We start from the raw sequence: 22750 nt of genomic DNA, 5'->3' as shown, positions 1-22750 counted from the left end.
AAAAAACAGCAGCAACAGAATAAGGTATAATAAGCCAAGATGAGTGGTGGCAATAATAGCATATAAAGCAGATCAGGAAGCTGGCATAGGAGGCATCCAGTGAAACCACATCACATTGCAAAGGGCAAACGCTGAGATGAAGCTTATCAGGCTGCCTACTTCTCCAGTCTCTGTTCAGTGTTCCTGATACCATTCTGTCTCTGCCAGAGTCCATAGCTTCTACCAAGTTCCTAACTGGTTTTCATGAACGATGACTCCATCTGTGTGTTCCCAATTACCAACTCAGGGTGCATTCGCCTCAGAGCAAGAAATCCAAGAACGGGTTCTATGGGGCTGTATTTTAATGAATTTGTTATTGCACAATAATCCTAAAAGATTAAATGCTAGTTTTACTTTCTCAGTATTATAGATTTAAACCTCACATGATATAAGAGAACATGCCATACCTACAGATACACATGCATATGTCTATTTTAAGGGAGAGATGACACATCGGTTTTATGTTTATTACTTCTACAGTTATTTAGGCCCCACAGAGAAAGAAAACCAAATTCAGCAATTCTTTTATAATACTATTTAAGAGACTTTTATTTTTATTCTGTCAAATGGACATGTATGTTATTAAAGCATTTTTATAAGGAAAATATACCCCAGAGAATAGATGACTTGAAATACAAGTTTAGTTTCCAATCTGTTTTCTGATCAGTAAAGCACAATTCCTCCCCTTTCATCATATTTACTACTGTATAAATCACTGTAACTGAAGTCAGCTAATAAACTTTCACAGCCAAAGTCTCACACTGAACTCCATAACCCACAAATATTTGCTCTATAAAATATGACAGGTTGGGAAAGTTGGGTAGATCTGGATAGCAGAAAATGATCCTCATTTTTGTATCCTATCCATGAATTGTATTTAAAATTGCCAACACAAATTTACCTTCAATACAGAAAGATATCCAAGTCCAAGGTTAGTATTTCATCAAAATATTTTAGCCGTAAAGTAAAACTGAATTTAAATCAATCTTAATAGCGTGGTTAGCTTTATTAGGCTGCACAGCGAAATAAAGTCCTTTAACTTATTTTATGGTGACGGTATTAAAATCAACCTTGGGTTTCATTCACAAATCAGGCATAACAGCCTTATAATATTATTTGCCAAAGATTTCCACTAATACAAACATAACTTTCCTTTAAAGGTCTTTGAAGGAAGAGGAACTAGAATGGCAATTAGTTTTCCTTCAAAACAAAATGACAGCTGTAAAGAGAAGCCAATATTAGAACAAGGCCTTATTTAAATATTACAAGTAACATTTAAAACTTTAAAAGCTAGTTTCTATTAAGATATGTACTGTTAGGGGAAATCCTAATCCCCTCCCTCATGCAGAAACTTCTACTCCTAAAAGGAAAACACATTTGACCATCTAATCTTCATTCCTCATGAGAGAAGCAGAGATTACATGGTGGGCAGGACCTTGAGAGTCTATTACTGAATTCTACATACTTCAGTTTAGCAAGAAAAAGGTGTAAAAAGTCTGCCCATGACATGGGTGCCTTTTCTCATTTGGTCTGTTTAACTTTAGCCTGAGGGGGAAGCATCTGAAAAACCACTGGCTGCAGGTCCAGACCATGGTTTCTCATGGAGATCTACCAACAATATAGATAGCTTGATTTCCATCTGACTCCTGTGTGTATTTCCCCGTTGGTTTGAAATTGAAGTCCCTACTCCTAACACACTGTGGGGCCACTGGGTTCTTACCAAATCACCTCCTGAAATTCTAGTCATCTTTAAATGTTCATGTCTAATATTACCTATTTTGGTGAGCATTTAATTGATTCCCTTGTTGAAATTAATTGTTTCTCCTCAATGTTCGCATGGCACTTTGCGGTGCACTTGTCCTATTTCCTCACTAGCTTACAAATAAAGCCAGAGACAATAAATTATTGGTATGCCCTTTGAACGGTGTCTTGCATAGAACTGTTCAATAACTGCTAGATTAAATTCTAAAATGCATATACTCCTTAATGTTAAAACATTGAAATTAAGAATGTGTTTATGAAGTATGATGAGGACAGTCTACAAAAATGAAATCATTATATATATTCTATTTACCCAACAAATAAGAGCGCATTCCTAAACAGTTTAGGGAAAACTGTTAGCCAACAGACCTCAGGCAATGATAACTTGTATACTGAGAATTCCTATGTATTTTCTGCACTGCTAGTTCTCATGAAAAATGTAGGCAACTTTTTCACTGGAAAGGTCCTCACTGATAAACCCAGGCCCTAGTTTTTCTTGAGATTTCAGTCATTGATCCCAATTTTATGCTTATATATACAGAAGAGATTTAGTTCTTAAAATAATGCAAATGTCCTTTGATTCAAATATAAATCAATGTATGAAATAATAGAAAAAAGAAAGGAAAATTGCAGATGCACTCAAATAGCTATTCACAGGCTTCCTTGTGGCAATTAACAATCCTCCATGTTTAAAAAACATTGAAGCACAATTTCATCGGTCTGGAAGACATTCATTCACCTCATTGAACAGTTACTGAACACCAACTACATGCGGGTCCTCTGCAGGAACTGGAAGCACAGCAGTGCAACATGACAGACACGGTCCCCATCCTCACTGAGGTTACAACTGTGCAAAGCCCCAGATATTAAACAGATAACCAAGCAAATAAAATTGTGACTCAGTGTTGCCCAGGAAAAAAAGGAGTTAGGTGAAAGAGGTGAACGAGGAGCTTCATGACCAAATATATTCTGATAACCCAAATCAAGCCACAAGCAACTGCAAATTTAGTTATTTTTAATGTTTACATGTAAATATAATGAAACACAAGACATATTTCTCTCAAATAGTATATTGCTAGCAAAATATAGAATTCAAACTCTACTAAGAAGGAATGACGTACCTGAATGTATTTTTGTGCTCACGAGTAAAAAAAAAGTTACATTATTCTGTAACCAAGCAATAGATAATGGTGATGTTTACTAAAATCTCAGAAAGATTCTGGTTAAAAGTGGACAATGGAAGACAGGTCATTCCCAATTCAAATATAAGTAACTAACATATTTTATAAAAACCAAATATAGAAAGCACAATTTAAAAAATTCTTAAAAAGATGAAAAGGAATATATGTATGTATATGCATGACTGGGGCACTGTGCTGTACACCAGAAATTGACATATTGTAACTGATGGTACTTCAATTAAAAAAAAAAAGATGCATTCACAAAAAAAATTTCTTTACAATACCCATCCTAAAAACAAGAAAAGTAATTTCCTTCAAAAGCATTTCCAAGTCACTTACAGATTAATCTGCCTAAAATGGGTATTGACGAAAGTAATTTCAGTATATTGATGCCTTATTCAAGAATCTACATGGTATTTCTTGATGAGGTATTACCAATTTCTTGATGAGGTAAAAAATCCTATGCCTGTCACTGAAGATCTTCTGGAATCTATCCTGAACCACATAACCGCTTCTGAAATTTCTACCCTAAACATTTATGAAAACTACCATAATGTCTTTGTCATCTTTATTGAATGGTCCTTCTACTTATGCATCTCATCGCTATATTGGTTCTATCGTTTAAGGTCCAACATGTGCTATGTTTGTTCCATTAATTAATTTATCAGATTATGTCTAGAAATTATCAAAGATTTATACTTTCAATATAAATCTCACCACGTTTCGTATGAATATACGTGTATAAAGTTTTTTAATCTAAAATAAGTATCATAACAGAACACAATTCAATAATTTAAATAAAATAATGGATGAAAGACCAAACAGTAAATGCTCAATAAGTATTATATATTATGCAGATACAACAGCCACTAAAATCGTAACCACCATTAGCTTCAACAAAATCTTTCACCAATTCATTCAACAAATAATTATCAAAGATGTACTATTCAGAAAATTGTAATGAACAAGATAAATTTATCTCTCTTGAAACCTTAAACACTAAACAAGTAAATGCGTGAAAAAAAAAGTACATCCTTTGGCAAGTATCGAGAAAGAAATGAGCGGTTACAAAGAACCTGCCAGTAGCTCATGAGTATATCACCATCAAAATATCTGTATAGAGCTCTGTATACCCATGAACTTCCCTAAAATGTGCCATTAGTAAATGTAGAAAGCTATTACCTACTCAACTACATTTTATTTCAGCATTAAAAGAGTAAGAAAACAATGACAAAGACCTTTACATCTATCTTATATACATTAAAGTAAGCTCTGCTTTGCTCTCCTTTACTCAAACAATGAACTTTTCTTCATACTGCACTTGCAGAGCAAAGGTCTTGTGGAGACAGGCAGAAAAGGAGCTCTTCTGAGATCAATTTGGAAAACACCCCAGTGAGTCAGATCTGAAAACTGAAGTGGTTGCCAAGTAATCAACCGCGTTATTATCTTGATACTCCACTAAATACACACTCGCATATTTCAGTTTATGAACTTTATGAACTTGCAGCAGCCAGTTCTTTCTCAAGAATGCCTTTCTCAACTGTTTCTTAAGTCTAAAGTAACAACTGTCCTACTTCAATGTCATATTTAGTTTTACCTATTTTCAGTGGAAGTGATACTCTAAAAGAAAATCCTATTCTCTTCATGTTAAAATTTCATTACATTCAAGTACCACTTAAACCCTCTCAAAAAAATAAAGCATTATATCTTGTAGCTTCTACTCTCTTTTTTTTTTTTCTTTTTTTCTAGACATCTACTTTGACTCATTTGTTATTCTCCCCCTGTGTTTGTATTTAAGTGGGCAGGCAGCAAACAGTGGGGATGGAGATTTAGACTGTCAATTATTCTGCTCACTCAGAGTCTGTGTTCTATTTGATGTCTCCTGGGAGAGCGTAACATCCATAGTAACAGATGTACAAGCACTTACTTTAGGGCTGTTTTAAATGCCATCGCTAGTTTTAAAAAAACTCTACCTAGGACCCTACCAATTCAGGCACTAGGAATTAGCAATAATTTCCTCTTTAAATACCAGTGGCTAAAGTCTCACTACACTGAAATTCGATATACATTAAGGAGTCAACCACAAGGTTAGCATTCCCTATAAAATATCACCCTGTCCTCTACCTTCAACCTAAAAACGTAGTCCACATTGTATATGTGGCCAAACAGACTTGAATTTATATAAGTATGTCATCATTCACACTTTGATTTTTTTCCCTATCTTTTGTTGCAGAAACCATTAAAAAAAAAAAAAAACAGCCCCTGCTCAGCAGCAGTTCTGGAGAGGACACCTCCGCCGATCTGTCAAATTCCTAAATGAACACGAGCTGAATGGACACAATGGACAGGGCTGTCTGGAGAGGAGGCGGAAGCACACACCATGCTCACAAAACAGTGTGAAAAGCAAACCTATCTGGAAAAAGAAGATATATTTATTTAAAGGGGGTTTAACAACAGCAGGGACCTACTGTATAGCACAGGGAACTATATTCAATTTCTTGGAACAACATATAATGGAAAATAATCTGAAAAAATATATATACCTATGTATGTATATGTATAACTGAATCGCTTTGCTGTATACCTGAAACTAACATTGTAAATCAACTACACTTCAATACAAAATAAAGCTAAGAAAAATAAAGAGGGTTTAGTTACCCTACAGGTGTTTAGTAATTATCTTCTTTGCCAAGCTTAACTAAGCTAAATCTTTTTTCTGTATTTTTAAAAATATAGGTCATAATGAGTTTTACTTAATATACATAGTATGTTTTTAAAAACAGTAATAGTTACTTGTCATTTCAATGTACACTACATGCTTTATGTAAAATACCGGTTTCAATCTTCACAGCAATTCTATTACAATCTTCATGTTACAGTTGAGGACACTGAGAACTGAACTGTCAAGTGATATGCCCTAGGAAGTGGCATAGCAGGGATCTGAATCTAAGTTTGCCTGAACCCAAACCCCAATCCTTAACCCCTTCACTCTACTGTCTCTAACTAGGACTCGTCAATTTTAAGCTGATTCTAAAGACAGCTTTTGAAATAGAGTGAGTGCTACTGAAATGGTCAGTCTGGAAACCAAAACTTTGGACTATTTCAGATAACTACACATTGTGTATACACACACACACACACACACACACAAATAAGAATTTAAACTTTCACAAAATAATGTTTAAGTTTTCTTGTAAAAGTTTAGGGAAACCTTGAAAATAGAATCATACATATATACAGATAGTCTGAAAGAATTGAAGAACAGATATTTTTCTCTCAAGTGAATCCTCAATTTGTTAAAATGTTTTTAGTACCACAGTGATTAAGTATTTCAATAATTATTAACCTCTCCCATAAAGAAGATCTAAAGAGGCAATGAAAAGTCGACACAGTAGCTCTATCGCTTTAGCACTTAGTTTGTGCTCTTGTACTATAAGAACAAATGCTAATTACTGTTCAGCTCTAATGCTAATCTCAGCATCTGCTAATTAAAAGATCACATCTTCTGCAAAGTCAGCATTATCATTCAAATGAAAACATTAATCAGCTTGAAAAATTCAAAATCAATCAGCTAAAAGGAGAAAGCTGTCAGCCTCCAATGAACTGACACCAGCACAATCTCAGAAGTGCAAAAGAGCTAGTGTCAAAGTATGTGCCTCAGATCCACATTGTTACAAAAGGTATTCAGAAATGTTTTTATTGTGTTTCCACATTTCATCCTGACCATTCACTTGCATATTGTTTTTATATGCAATATCACAATATCATCTGGCTTTTAAGAACTTGTTTAACATTTAATGCACTAGAGATGTGATTACTGACCAATTTTTAAAAATAGATGTTGCAGTTTTCAAAAAGCTAATGAAAGTTAGGGAAGTATTTCCAGAATACTAATAACTGCAGAAAAGCTCAGCTGCATTAATTATCTTACAGCTTTTTTTTTTTTTTTTTGCTTTCTTAAGGCTAACGGATAGGTCTATATTTCATGATCTCTATCAATATTCAGAACATCTAAAATGCAGACATGGTTACACTTCAGGTCAAAGAAAAAAATGGCATTTCTCAGCTTCACTCATGGAGTTGTCATAGACAAAAAACTCTAGGATTTTGTTAGTGGTGATCTCTGCCGTCTCATTTTGTGTTTCTCCATGTGTCAAAGAATAGAGCGGCTAACGGACTAACTGAAAGTCTAATACCTCTGTCTCTCCTTCCCCCAGTGGAGGAAAATGCAGCTAACCCAGAACTGATGGTCAAAAAATACTCAAATGTTCAGTAGAAACCTATCCACAAAACTAAAAAGTGTGACATATGTATAGGTAAGAGATAGTAAAATACATAAAACACATTATATAAAGCTTTCAATCTCTTAAATGTGAAAAGTTTAAGGTACCTAAAATTTCCAGCAGCCCAAATGAATGTACACTTGGAAAATGTGAAAAGTCCTAACATTTTCAGAATGTATTGTTCATGCATTCACAAACAACAACAACAACACGTCAGGGAAAATAAACAAGTGATTCCTTACTAGTCAGCAACAATCATGAAGTAAAATATAAAACCATAAACTCAGATGGAATACAACTACAGATGAATAAATACATTTCTTTTCATTTTGAAAACAAACGAGTGAAGAATTATATGTAAATTCACACATGGAGCAAAAGATTTTAATGTAGTAAAATCTGAACCAGAAAGTCAAGTTCGTAGCCTTGTTTGTGTAAAAGGACAGGAATATTGCCAGCCTAGACAGATTTACAGTAATGATTTCACTGTGCAGACAAAAGAGTTTTGATACATACCCCACCGAGGAAACTTTGTTCTAATTCACTTTACTGAATTATGAAATAAATAGTATTTTTTTCCAAAACAACTTCATGTGACAATTGTAATTCAGAGGAATTATTACTAGAATTTATCACGCTTTTCTTAAACTTAAGACAGACTGCAGAAACCTATATATCTTACACTGACCTCCACTCACAGAGGCTAAAAATCACTAAAAATAGTGTTATCATATTATTGATGCATGCTCACAAAAATTTATTTTATATGTATAATCCCTAGAAAGCTTTATTAGAATAATATTCATATGTAATAAAGACTGTCTTCATATAATGCCAAAGAATAAACAAGAAGAGTTTCAATGGTATAAATTTTTTATCTCCATGGTGCATAGGATAGAAAAATGACTGATGGGGCCAAGAAAAAGCTGCAAGGTGTCTCCTCACTGACCACATTGCAGAGAGAAGAGTCACTCTCACATGCTTAGATACATTGATGAAAGCTGCACATTTAGGGGAAAAAAGGCTTCTCAAGGGCAGATTTCACTATACCCCAGCCCACAGAGACTGATACACATAAACAGAATGTCAACTTACTAATTTACAAGAAGAAATGACCTTCACTGGGACCCAGATATCAGAGGTCTCTCATCCATCAGTCCCCAAAGGCAGACTTCAGGGCAAGTCAAACAAACAAGAAATCAGAACAAGAGGCATCAGTTGATTCAAGTATTTAAAGACCTCCACAGGTGGTCAAGTTATCCAGCTCAGCAAAGTGATGGTCTCACCAATGGGCAAAGAATCCCTTTTCTATCCATTCATAGTTACCCAGCTCTTCTCCTGAGTGACACACTATTTCACCAGATCTAGTCATACTTCAACGCAGTCCTAGCAAAGAGCTTCAGGCCAGGGAGCAATTCAGTCACTTTGAGATGGTTTTATACACCTATGTTTTATCCATTCTGTGCTTCTTGCCGTTTGAGGAATTTTTATGTCCCTTATGTCTCTTATTTCATAAGCAACAGTTTGGTCCACAAACTTTAGCACGCTGCACTATCATTCTGAACTACAAGTATTATATTTGTAAAGCTTTATACAATCAGTGACATCGCCAGAAAAGATGTGGTAATTAAAAAAATTAGCCAAATCATAAGCTTAAACTTGGCAAATTAAGAATTACAGATCAACCAGCTCAACCCTTCTTAAATTATCATAAATGTAGGGTAAAGTAAACACAGTGCAGTTCAGTACTTTCATTTAATACGTATCTACTAGTGCAAACTCTAGGTCAGCAAGGCACATTTTGGGAGTGAGGATTTGGTGGCTGAGTGGCCCTAACATCTACTGAGTGCCTTTTACCACTAGGCATTTAACTAGACAAATGAGCACATACTCTCTCAATAATTCCTTACAGCCTTAAAGTAGGTATTTTTATCTCTACGTGCAGAAGAACAAACTAAGGCTCTCCTTCCATGTCTTCTGGGACCTCGCTCTGTTAATTTCTGCTTTTACTCAGATCTTCTCTCCTGAGTGACTTCTACCATTCAGCATCACATTCCAGCCTCCCTTATCTCCAAAGTGCAAGTGAGAGGAGCAGCAAACACATAAAAACTAACCCTCACAGCTGTCTACAGTTCTACTTTGGAGGCTGCCAAAGCTTTCTCTTCTTCTTTCCAATAAATGGGGAAGTAATTTACACGTGCTGTCTGTTCTTATTCACCCCCTCATTCAATCACCAACCCCCCGCAATCATCTTTCAGCCATCAGCACCCTTCAGTAACACTGCGCTGGAAAAAAGTCACTAATTACATTGAAATAAGAACTTCTGAAACACTGTCTTTGGTTCCATTTTTAAACTAAAGTGTTTCTCCTCCAAGCTCTTTGACCATTCCTTCTTATTCCCCTTTTCTAGTTTTGATCCTTCAATGTTAGAGTTCCCCAAGAACTTATCCTTGGCTATATCCTACGCCTGCACTTTATGACTCTTCCTAGTAATTTAATTCATAACCTTGGCCTCAATCTCTGCACAAAGATGCCAAAATCTAAATCTCTAGCCCAAATCCCCCCTATAGCTCCAGAAATCTATATCCAGCCCATACCCATGTGGAAGGGAAACAAATGTCCTACAGTGAATGCAATCTTTCCCAACGAAATTTTTTCATGGTCTTCTAAGACCAAAAAATGACACCACCATCCTCTCTATCTCCCAGGAAAGCAACATGTAAATAAACCTAGATTTATTCTCCTTTACTATCCATCTTTGATTTAGTCTTTACTCCTAAATGTTTTACTTCCTTAGAACCTCATATACCAGTACACTTCTCACCATCCCCATGCTACTGCCTAGTTAGGTCCTTAACACCTTTCCCAGAGGCATCTCTAAGCCAGCCTCCCTCACAGAACTACATATCCTCGCTTCCTCCACCTGCTAACTGCAGGAAAGTCCAAACTCCTTATCAGGGTGTCAACACCCAGCAGCTGGCTGACACCCACCTCTCTTGGTTTACTCATCAGAATTTCTGACTCCTCCTAAAAACCCCATCAGCACAACACCCGTGCACACACACACACACCCAAAATTTCCAAAAGCTCATCCTCTTTCTGCCACACCATTCAGCACAATATTCAGGTCAATGCCACATTGATCCAACATCAAATGCAGTCTCAGGAAACCAATTTCAACTTCTCTGTTGACTGGCCTGATCCACAATATGTTTTAAAACCAGAGCATGATTATTGACATTGCAGCATTCTCCTTGCAGTTAAGTGATAACAGATACAACTCGCACTTTGGCAGCTTAGATGTGCTAAACCACAACTGCCAAACCACAGCTTCTACCATAACAGGAATTTTGAAGGAAGTGTATTCTAATACTCTTCTCTGTCACAAGTTAAGAAGCTTTTCTACCCGCATCCTCCAGTATTAACAGGGCTCATACTTTACTACACTAGGACTTGTGAGTTACTTGGCAGTTACAGCTCACCGTGCTGAAAAATCCCTACCCTCACAAAATGCTGTTAATGTTACTTAGATTGGGAATACTGAATATGTGGGTGTACAGCTTAGAGTTATTGGCAAGCACCTCTGACATTTATAATGACTTCCAGTGTCAAGAAACAAGTTAAATTTGATGCTGAACCTGGAGGGCAGCCCCTGCACTTGCTCAGATTAACATTAACAGTCTTTCATAAGCAACTCCACACCAAAATTGATGCAAATGTCATTAGAAATCCAGTAGCCATTTCACCAAACATATTTTAAGATATGATAAACTTACTATAAATGTGAAAAAAATGTAATATTTCAAAAGGAAAAAAAATCGTCCATTTCAAAGAGGCTGTTTCCATGGTGGGAGTAAGAAGAATGCCAAAATCCTTAACCTGAGCAAGCCATTTTATCTTTCATCCTCATTTTATCAATACATTTTGCCTCACTCCTTATTAGTAACTGAAGTTTTCCCTAACAAGTGTCTTTGAAATCTACTTTTCACCTCTAGAGCAGGGTTCATAGGTATAGCTATGGATTACATGTCACAGTGTCTAAACAGTAGAGAAAACAAATACACGCTCCTTTCCTTATTCATTTCCTAACTTCCATACAATTAGAAATTGTATAGAAATTTGGACTAAACTTCCTTATATGTTGTGATATCCTTCAAGTCTTATTCAAATGTCACCTTCTCAATGAAGCCTACCCTGTTTAATGTGACCACCTGCCTTCCATTCTCCTCAACCTTTCATTCTAATCTCCTTATCCTGCTGTCTTTTTTTCTATAGCACGTATCTTCCTAAAGGCAATGTAATTTACTCACTTTTTTAAGTTTATTATGCCTTAGAAAACTCCCCTCTAGAAAAATTTTCAAGGACAGAAATCTTTGTTGTTAATTTATGATCCCTAGTAACCAGACCAATGCCAACGGTTTTGAACAGGTACTCAAATATGTAATTGTTGCATGCTGAATACACAATTTAAATTCACCTGTTTGTCTCATTAACTGGTTAATAAGCATTACACAAATCTATGATGAATTCTAATTGCAACACTGGAACATTTCCATGGTCAGCACAGCAGGAACTAACCTCATTATATCTTCTCATGTATTGTCTGGACGACCCTCCAGAGCTCCCCAGCTCCAATCTAAAGAGCCTCCACCTCCCACAGCACAGAGAGCACAGCCACATGGGCTACTTGAGCCAGGAGACACAGTGGCTTTCAGGCTAACTTCATTACTGTTGTTTACAACTTCAACTTCTTGGTCTATAAAATGGAGGATCTGGATGGTAAATACAATATTTCATCCAGCTCAAAAAGTACAAGCATTGTATTATGTTAGCAGTAAAGCCTGGGAAGAACAGCTAACACATCTTGCAACTAAAGGGATGAAGGGAGGAAAAAATATAAAATGTGTATATGGTATAAAAGGGCAGAGAGCAATGGCCTTGAAAAGAAAGAAGGCAGAAGTTCAGGAAACTAAAATAAAGGAAAAGGAGATTAATTTAAAAAGGAAGAACTGTAGGGATTTAACTCACATCACTCCATACACTCAAAACTAAATAGATGACATGGTTCTAAGTGAAAAACGTGTACAGAAGTACTTAAATAAAACTCAAATAAAAGTAATTTTCATATGCTGAATACAAAATTTTATTATTATAATATTTGGTGATATTTACATTTTCATTGCTGTATTAGAATAAACTAGATGGATTTTCTCATCATGGATTTTAGTACTAATTATAAAATAAAGAAATCTGTTTTAAAAGCAGTAATAATAATTACTCGAGCACTTAATTCTGGAATAGAGCGATATTACAGAACTACTGAGACACCGCCCCAACCCACATTCAAGCTGACACAAAGAACAAACTCACCATGACTGATGACAACCTCAGGTGGGTGGTGGTGCTGGGGGCAGTTCCACATACGACGTGGCCTCCTTTGGTCATATTCTGGAGACTGCCCTGATGAAAGCTGAGGACCTGCCTCTTCACACAGTAATTTTAGTGCCTCTGCCTATACTAACAACTGAGTATCTTAGAGCACATGTTCAAGGGTCAGGCGCTGTTCTAAACATGTCTTCAGCCATTTAGTCCACAGAACAGCTCTGTGAGGCAGCCGCTATCATTAGCCCATTTTCAAGATGAATAAACTTACTTTTCCAAAGTGACGTCGCTAGTAACTGGCAGAACTGGAATTCAGACCTAAGTGAACAGGCTCTAAAATCGACATTCTCTTTAAATCCAGATAAGACTACATCAGAGTGTGTAATCTAATATATATCACAGTAATTGATCACCTACCCTGTAACAAGCCTGAGTCTGGTTTCTCCACACTTAATCCTCACACAGTCCCAGCTGGGAGCTGTCAGCATCCTCTCCAAGGTTTTCAGATTAGGAAACTGGGGCTCTGGGAGGTAAAGCACTTGCAAAAATTCACACCTTGGAATTTTCCTCATCTATCTGCCTAGGAACGCTTCTCTCCTTATTCCGAGCTAATGGTCTCATTCTGGCATTGAAACAGCACAGCGCAGTCATAATTAATCCTCAGTGTTATATGCTCAAATATACTCCTATGCAGGTCCTGTAAACTGCCATGCAGTATATGAGATTACGGATACCTTTGATTAACTTACGCTTAGCATTTACCATGTACCAGGCAGTGAGACAGCCCCAGAGGATAAAACGAAGGGCACACGTACAGTTTGTGGGAAACAAAGCAGGTAGACAGTGACCAGAAGCGCTGAGAACTGCTGCATGCAGCAAACGGAGTGCAGTTGCTAAGGAAATTCAGGAAGGACGACCTTATCCAGATTCGGGGGAAGGGGAAGAGGGGGTGACTTCTAATCTGACACTAAACGACACGCCTGAAATTGCCAGGTGAAGAGGGAAGGATGGTGAGATGGAGGTAAACTACAGTATTCCCAAAGAAAGGAAAGGACCAGAGCCTAATTCTGGGAGACTGCTTTTGTGTTTTGTCCCCTCCCAACAACCTCCATAAAGTATTGCCCTGAGTGAATCACTAGTGGCCTCTTCCTGCTTCAAACCCTCTCACCTGGAATCACAGGATGTCTTCCAGCTTCAGTTTCTGCTCCACCCACCTGCCAGAGGAGACTACAGGCACAACAGCAGCTTCAGTCCACCCACTGGCATCGCACGTATCTCCTTTCATTGCAGCACAGGGTTCATCCGGCACGCCTGGTCCAGCCCTGCGCACTGCTGAGGCTGTCTTCTCCTAGGGATCCTTCTAACAAGCCTCCCTGTCCTGGGCCACTGCATCCAGCTGGGCTGCTGAGTCGGTTTCCTTGTCCACCGCAATGAATACCAGCGTGGGCTGGCTGCCTGCAGGGGACAGAAGCCTGCCTGGCTGAGCCCAAGCCACACTAGCCCATTCTTATTGGTGCTTTCCCGCAGGAGACAATTCACTTTTATATAAGACTGAAATCTTTGAGAGTGATCGACAAGCTTGATAAACCTCAAGATATTATTACACATATCAAGACACACATTTCTAATAGGCACACAGTAAATATTTTTGAATGGGTAACTAAAGCTATGTTACTATAAAACTCATGTGACAGGTGGTTCAGATAAACAGTAAATATGTTATCTGTTGTAAACATAACTGCAAATTAAAAAAAAAACACAATGGGAGTGAAAAGGTTTAAAAACATTGGGGAAAATATCTCATTACACATTCTTAACAACTTACGCAATTAAGCCCACATTACAAATTCAGAAATAAGAAGGGCTGCGATATTTGGAATATATGCAATTTTTGGAAGTTCTACTAAGTACTGTTGCATTTAACCAAACTAGGGCCAATCCTGATGATCTAAAAGAAATGCAATCCAATACAGTAACAGTAAGGATAACAGCAGAATGGCTACCAGACACAGAGGATTCACTGTGTGCCAAGAACTGTGCCGAGGGCTTCTGCAGACAGGACTAGTGGCCTATCATTCACCCGCCTTTTCCAAAGTAACAGAAACTTCATATTGTTTGGAGTAAGAATGTGCTTTTTAAAAAATTACTCGATTCCCCTGAGGCCCTTGTAGCTAGGAGTGGCCCAGCGGCTCACCACTGATGAAAGACATACAGGCTGAGTGTTTTCTAGGGAGGTTTTCCTCTCCCAATCCTAGTTCCAACACTTTTGCACAACTTTCTCCTCCCTCCCATGGCTGACATGAACGCCTGGAATGTAAGGGGCTGAAAGGAAAGCATCCATGGTGGGCCCATGAGAGCCCAAAGGACATCAGAGCAACATGACCGGGCTATAAAGCAGTAGCAGTATCAGGTCTGACTGTCATCACCAACCTGCTGCACTAGTTTGGGACTACTCCCCTTTGGAATGATTTTTGCACCAAGAAAGAAGACAAAGCTGTATTTGGTTAAATCTCTTTAGGCATATTTATCTTCATTATCTCATTTAGATTTTCACTTGGTTGAATTTAGCAATATTCTTATTCGAGGAGCCCAGTAAAATGAAAATGCCTCTGTGGCAGCACTGTAACTACTATGGTAGCAAGGGGAAATTTATTAGTCACCATCATCTGACAGCTCTCTTCTCCTCCTGTTGTCATACTGCTTCTCACTTGTTCCCATCTCTCCACTGCTCTTTATTCTTAAAGTTGCCTGATTATCTGCCATTCTCGGATAAAGCCCTTACATGTTATGATAATCTCTAAATTCATTCAAAAGTAAATTAACAAATCTCTTCTTTATCTAAAAGGAAAATAACATATACCAAAATTAAATAATATAACTTTTAATAGTGTAACTTCAAATTCCCAAGCAATGATACGTTACACTAATTTATCCTCAGTCCTCTCTCAAAATATTATCATATTGTATACGGTGATTTAAAACACTAAAATGATGCCTTCTTTAAAGAGTTATATTAATATTTATTAAGTCTTCCCTGTGGTCCAAACACTGCACTATGTGATTTAGGTCTCTTATCTCATGAACCTTAACACTACTGATATAAGTCTACTTAGGATCCCCTATTTGCAAGAGACTCAGGATGTGCCAATATCATATAATTGCTAGAGCCAAAATCTACACTCTAGGCATTCTGATTTCCAGACTTTACTTAGCCCTCACTTAAACAACAGATGCTGAAATAAGTTCTTTTAAAGTACATTCTGGATTTTTGATTCATAAAGTCATTTGAGTTAGCCTGGCTTTTCACACATTTATAAATTAAAATTACCACATGTATGGTTAAAAGAAAAAAATTAAGATAAAAAAATGTCAGATATCCAGTGTCAACCTGAAAATCAAGAAGTCTAATATGTACATTATAATTCAAATGTTAAAAAAAAAAAACCCTGCTACCCAAAAATTCAAGTTTTCTCAAAACATTATGAAATAAATAATGTCTAGATGGGCTACCAGAGTATTTCTTTTCATTGCCCTATTAAAACTTATTTGGAAGATTTTATTTCAAAAATTTACTATATATACAACTTACGTGGCAGAGGCTGTTTCATTACTGCTCACTACCCATAAACAGACAAATAAGGCTTCAATAAGCACAGAAGCAAAGACACAAACACATGAAATACCGTGCATAGTAGGCAGACCGCTAGTTGTGTGGTGTGACTAGGTGACAGGGAGGAACGTTCCAGAAGATTCCCTGAAAAAGCTTAGAGCCTGGGCCTACCACTGGAAGATAACTGAGCAGGCCTCTCAAGTCCTTGCTTTGCCTCTAGACCAAATCTCCCTCAGGTAAGCAGACACTGACTGTGTACGTGTGCCAGATACCACGCTCCGCTGAAACCCGTAATGATAAAGAGCTGAACCTGCCCTCGATGAGCTGACAACCAGTTATCATCGGTTGCCGACAAAGAGGGATTTAATCTATGCTGCAGCATATGATTAGACACACAGGAAAATTTCCCACATAGCGGGCTGTTAGATATGTTAAGGACTAAGGAAGGCCTTTTACCAAATAATCAAATTTTTCCTCTATCACAGTTTGCTATGCTTAAATTCCTCTCAGTCCTGTTTTAGTCTGAAACATTTACTTTTTACCACTTACTGTCTTCTACTATAAGAACAGTGGTTTTTATGATTGATGAGATTGATGAAGTATATAGCTTTTATAGTATGACAGATCTAAAATCAAATTAGGATATTTAACTTGATTCTACAGACACACTGACTCGGAAGTGCAAAATTTATCATGATACGGAAAAGATCGTTTAAATGGTGATACAAATAAAATGTTAACATCAGTAACATTTAATGAATTCCTAAAATAATAATGGTATTCCTTTTCTCATATGCTAGCATTTGAATATGAACTCCAGCATAAGAAAAAAGGAACACCATTATTACAGCATCATGTATTAAAAGAGGCATGACCTGTCATTACTATTTTAAGAAAGTAAACAATGGCAAAAATTATCAGTCTTACACAATTCCAACTATAACTTAATCGACATTTTAAAACTCTCCTAGTACATCAGTGGAAAAACTAATGAAATTTGAACAAGATCTGCAACTCAGAATTGAGTAAATGGTATTTTACCAAAGTTAATTTCCAGATGTTCATAACCAAACTAAAGTTACTGCCTTAGTCTGTTTGGGCTACTATAACAAAATATCAGAGGCTGGGTATCTTATTAATAATAGAAATTTACTTCTCACAGTTCTGGAAGCTGAAAGTCCGCGATCATGGTGCCACAGATTCAGTGTTTGGTAGGGTTTCCTGGTTCATAGGTGTCAGTCTTTTCACTGTGCCCCCCGCAGGGCAGAAGCGGATGGCTAGGGAGCTCGGTAAGGTCTCTTTTATAAGAGCACTAATGTCATTCATGAGGGCTCCACCTTCATGACCTAAGACCTCTCAAAGGACTTATCTCCTAATACTGTCACATTGGACATTGGAATTTCAACATATAAATTTCAGGGGGACATATTCAGATCGTAACAGTTACATAAGTGGTAACATTAAGGCACGCTGATTAAGAGGTATATGAGAACTCCTCACACTATTTTTATGACTTTCCTCTAAGTTGAAATTGATCCAAAATAAAACATTTAAGAAAATTCCCAGTTCTTTTTTTAGAGTAGCTTGCTGAGCAGTCCAGATGTCACAGAACATCAAATGATGACCATTTTAAATATTCAAAGCTTTAGAATATCAGCATATCACAGCTTCTACTGACTGTGTTTAACAATTAGGGCTTATTACCCTTTGATTGTTGACAACAGAATGGTTTTACAAAGATAGACCCATGAATGAAAAATGAGAATCGAAGTGCTACATTTGAAAGTGAAAAGAGAAACACTGTATTTCATTAGTCATAAAATTCCAAAGCCCAGTCAGCCAAGGCAAGAACTAAAAAAAAAAAAAAACAGATCATTCTTTTCCATTAGGATTGTAATATAATTCTGAAAGATAAGAAACACTTTACAGAAAATATGTGGCCATAAGAAAAGGTTAAAATTCCCTAAGCCATCTTTAGCAGACATCTTTGTAACTGCAAAACAAAGCTTTAACCCTCATTCACTCAATCTGCATTTATGAAGCATGTATTATGTGCCAGGCACTGCATTTCATGCTGAGCTCCAGAAAACAAAATTGTAAATAAAAAAGATGTTATGATCATTTAGATACATAACTTGCTTCCAAAGCACAGATTAGTAAAATAATCTAGTTCTAAATATCTTAAACAGGTCAAATATGATTTATCAGTAGGATATATTTCCCATTCCTTCTTCATTAAGAGTTTAAATAATCTCTATTTATGAAGATAATGAGGCTCCACTTTCATAAACCTTTTATTTATTCTAAGGGTAGTAGACAAGAGTTGGATTTTGTAGAACATCCCTTTTCCATCGTTTTTTTCCAGCTAACACCTACATGTCTCCAGAGTGGGGTGGAATTACAACTTCATGCCACAGTCCCACCTGAGCTGTCCCCTCAAGCTGTTTGCTAGGCAAATTGAAGCAGAAGTAGAAAATCCCCCAGGATTTTCACTTCCTCCTTTTTCCCTTAAAGTGAGATCAGTAAACAAAGGTCAAATACATTCTACTTTATAATTCAAAGATTATTCACCTCAGCAGTGGTATTTGCATTTCATCTAAGGTCAAGAATCTAAAAAGAGTCCCATAAAATGAATGGTCTTCTGCTGGCCACTCTACACCAAGATCTCAGCTCTATTAACGACCTTAGAGTTAGAATAATCACACATGCACAGAAAACAAGTGGTTTCTGACAATGTAGAAACTAATATGACATTTCAGGAAAAAACAAAGAGAGAGGGAGATTTTTCTTGTCTCCCACACTTCAAAATGAAATGATTTATTTACTGTTACAAATTCTAAAGATTCTCTAGTTATAGCTAAAATAAACTCTAAAGTGAACTCGTGGTGTTTTCTTTTAAAGAAGTGATCATTAATCTCAGCCATTCGGGTAACTTACAGGCTCCGAGACGCCCCTCACCGAGCCAAGGTGATGGGAGCATGGTAATTATAACCGGCTCAGAAATGACCATGTGTACGCTAATATGTGAACTGAAAAGGAACAACAGAAAACTAAATCTAAGTCTGGCACAGTGACTCACCTGTCACCCACGATGAGTCACCATAAATTCTAGATGGTAATTCTTGGGTAGACAAAGACTGGGGATGGGGAGCATTCTGAGAGGCTGTTACAGAAAAATAAGAACTTGAGAGCCTTCAGCAAAAGAATTCTAAGAACAAAAAGGGAAAAAAGCAATGATGGAAAAGATGTTAAGTGAAAGTAGGGAACGTCACTGGATTTTCACTCTGACCATGGGCCAGGAAAGAAAAGAGATACATAGGACTGAACCCAAAGAACTTGATGAGCCAAGGTTATTGCTGAAAGACCAGTTCTGACTGTTGACTGGGGCTCAGAAGAAAGGGCCTTGCTTCTCTAAGAATGAAGTAAGCTCAGCTCTGGAATTAAACTAGATGTCACTAAACAAACAGGAGGAAGTAAAAACAGAGATGTCTATTAAACAGATGCCTGTTAAAATGTATTAATCTATATTTTGCTGAAGTGAACAACAAGGTGGTATTTGCAATTATCTGCACAGATAAACACTGGACTATCTTGCCCTATTACTTGATAGTTAAATGACATTATATTGATGTCCTAGGACAACACTGAGGTTGAAGAGGTTAAGGCAGGAAGGATAATGTCCCTGTCAGTATGGAGATGGGAAGAGAAGAAAAGGGAAGGGCAGACATTGGCACAGTAGCTATGTAAAGCTGGGCATGTTTCTACATGTAAGACAAGGTTCAGTCTTACATAGCCTTTCAATCGTGGGGCCATCAACTCCAAGAAGGTGGGTTTGACTGGGAGCTAACCAGCCCACAGTACCACCCAGGAAATGGCACATGTCACAGTATGATGCCAAAGGAACACGGCTTTTCCAGTTCCCTGGGGTCACTGGATTGCCCTTCTGCTCTACCAGGCAGCTACACTGAAAGCACCAGAGGCCAAATTGCTTAATTCCAGGAATGGCTTATAACTTTGGGATGAAATGATAAAAATGTCCCCCTCCTTTTGCAAAGGGATACGATACACATAGATTTTAGGCCGTCAGTGAGAGGACTGGTGAGCAGAGTTAAAGGAGCATGAGAGAAGCACTCTGCCCTCCTCCAGCCTCCGCAACGACTGTGCGCTCAAGCAAGCAGGGGTGGCTGGTGCTCTATGCAGAAGATGACATTTAATGTGTAGAAAGACTGTCTTTCTTTTATAGATTGTTTCAAGTTCCCTGGCCATACAGAGGCAACAGAAATGGTGAAGTGTCACTACCTAGCTGGAGAAGGCAGTGGGTTGGTACCTCCACACCCTTGGAGTCGACGCTTCCCTGCACAGGTACCCTGCCAAGGATTCCCAATTGTCGATGAGCCCAGGGGTGCACACAAGTTAGCCAAGCCGCTGAGCCTGGACCGCGTCTGCCAAGGATTCAAAGAGATGCCCTCAAACGAGCAGCTGGGTGCTCATTTCTACACCTCCAGATGACCACTACGAACTGTTAAACCTCTCCTCATACATTTTAAACACCACCATTTCCTAGGCATACACATTTTATACACTATTACACTAGGCATACCTTAAAAAAAAGTAACACTTTTCTTTACTTCCTCCAGAGAAAATCTGGAAGACTCAGTCCAATTTTTCTTTTCTTTTTTTTTTTTTGGCCTTCAGTTAAAAAAAAAAATTACAAACATACAGGACTTTAGTAAGAAGCAATAAATCTCTCACTGAGGAACTTTCATTTGTGTATCAAAATAAATTCATACATTTCAAGTTTCTGGCCACTACTATATCAAAATTGTAACCAGTCTTAAAAGAATAAAGAGTGGCTTCCACATTCATGTAGCATACTTTCTAATGTCAGTAAACACCTGAGTAGAGGCACCTAAACACACCTGAGATACGAGTAAGTCCACCGCAAAGCTTATAGCTAAGGAAAATAAACACCTTTAAAGCTTTCTGAAAGCTGGAAGAAAGAGCAATGATAAATTTACATCAGGAAGGAAATTTACAAAGGAAATTTACATCAGATCTGTCTTTGCGACCCCACTCAGGTACACACAAAGATCCTTTCTGGAAATAAAAAAAAATAAAGTATGATTTTTAAACTTTATTCCAAAAATAAGTTCTAACTTACCAATATATAAATTTTATGAGTAGAAAATGTATTTAAAGGACGCATCAAGAATTTCAAGTGAAAGAAAGGTTAACAAACATAAAGACACTTACCTAGTACTCTGTGAACTCACATTTCTGAATGTAATATTTGGAGACTTCCACAAATAACACTTTTCAAGTCTGGGACCTTTTCATATTTTGCCCTTGGGAGCTGATCACTTGCTTCTAGGTTGTCATTTCTATTGTGCTTCCAAAGGCACAGGGAAGACAGAAACTAGGCAATGTAAGAAAGACAAGGCGACTCCAAACCACCTACCTCTTCTGCCCAAACAATCACTAGGTCACAAACACTCAGACACACACCCTCAGCACAGAGGAAAAAAAATAAAAACAAAATACAGGTTGTTACCCCATAGTGTGTAGGCAAAACACCCACAATGTTGACACATAAATCTGAAACCCAAGTATAGGCATATGACTGACACCATCACTCACCAATCTAGTTCTACACGTACATTCAAAACCACTGTGTTCCAGGAGATCTTAAGAGAATTGTTTTATTTCTCTTGCATCAAGTCACCGAAGCAGGAAGACCAATGAGAAACCCATAAAAGGACAATTTTGCTTCACTTTCTTCTCGCTGTTCATGTTGTACAAAGTATCCTAACTGCAGAGAAACCATTAAATGTGCTTTCCACTCTTTCCTCAAAATGCTGTAATAAAAGCAAAAGGAGATAAAACTACACATATGATTTCCCCCTCTTCCTTGGCATCTCTTTCTCTCTCCAAAGAGAATTTTGTGAAATGTTTCCAACCAATTTTCTATCTACCAGTTAAGAACACTTTCAAAACCTGCTTTCTGAAGAGGACATGAACAAAACTGAGATGAGAGAGTCTGACTTGAAAAAAAAATCTGAGTCACATGTTTCAGAATTATTCTTAGAAATGGAAATAAAATTCCAACTTCAATCTTCACTTTCTGTATTTCCTCGATGACTAGCCTAGACAAACATCCACATAAACTGGAACAATCAATTAGCTCTGGTAATTATTACAGCTAAAGTGGTTTTCTACTGAACTAACAATTTTCCCTACAAGCTTCCCATACATTTGACAAAAATCATCAGTTACAGCCATGTTGAATCCCCTTACCACAGCCCCTCTATACAGTAATACTGAAGACCCCTAAGACAGCAAATAATTCAAAACTTTTATTAGTATAGAAAAGTGATGTTGTGGGTATTAAGAGGTAATTATTTACTTCATGGCCTGAGATTTCCTTTCCACCTTTCCCGACTACACAATAAGAAGATACAAACATATAAACTCATTCTTTACCAGTTGGGTCCCTG

The 22750-nt window shown here is 37.3% G+C and overlaps 1 protein-coding gene across 8 annotated transcripts in view; it reads right to left on the bottom strand.

Moving 5' to 3' along the window:
• Window positions 1-22750, bottom strand: part of ADGRL3 (adhesion G protein-coupled receptor L3) — a 730953-nt gene that overhangs the window by 687681 nt on the left and 20522 nt on the right. The window contains exon 1 of one of the 8 annotated variants that reach the window (XM_072940761.1): window positions 21510-21646. The exons of the other annotated variants lie outside the window; for them this stretch is intronic. The gene's annotated coding sequence lies outside the window, so the exon portion shown is untranslated. Of the gene's footprint in view, window positions 1-21509; window positions 21647-22750 lie in introns of those variants that run through there. 8 annotated transcript variants of the gene reach the window in all.

The sequence above is a fragment of the Vicugna pacos genome, chromosome 2 (assembly GCF_048564905.1).
Source record: "Vicugna pacos chromosome 2, VicPac4, whole genome shotgun sequence".
NCBI lineage: Eukaryota > Metazoa > Chordata > Mammalia > Artiodactyla > Camelidae > Vicugna > Vicugna pacos.
Note: the sequence above shows the minus strand (reverse complement) of the source record. Positions and strands in the feature narration are given on the sequence as shown.